The following is a 472-nucleotide window of genomic DNA, read 5'->3' on the forward strand; positions in this document are numbered from 1 at the left end:
TCCCCTCCCCTCCCCTCCTGGCTTCCAGCTGAGGGGACTCCCAGAAAACGAGGGAGGGTCCCTCAGCTACATCATCCCAGCCCAAGCTTTGTCTAAGGGGGCTTCAAAACCTCCAGGGATGGAGACTGCACCTGCACGTGGGAGCGTGGCGGTGCACCCCCTGCAAAAAGACGCCGCTGACACTGCTGGTGGCGGCTGCGGGCAGTCCCCGATGGCCGGTGTATGTGAATGGTTGCCAACCACCGGTCAGTGCTCGCCACAACCTCCTCCCCACGGCTGACGGTGCCGTGGCCGCCTGTGGGAGCTCCTCGCTTGCCACTGCCACGCTCCCGTCACCGACACCACCTGCGGGAGCTCCTCGCTCACCACTGCCACGCTCCTGCCACCGACATCACCTGCAGGAGCTCCTCGCTCACCACTGCCACGCTCCTGTCACCGACACCACCTACGGGAGCTCCTCGGTCCCCCCTGC

Source organism: Alligator sinensis, unplaced genomic scaffold, assembly GCF_000455745.1.
Source record: "Alligator sinensis unplaced genomic scaffold, ASM45574v1 scaffold527_1, whole genome shotgun sequence".
Classification (NCBI taxonomy): domain Eukaryota; kingdom Metazoa; phylum Chordata; order Crocodylia; family Alligatoridae; genus Alligator; species Alligator sinensis.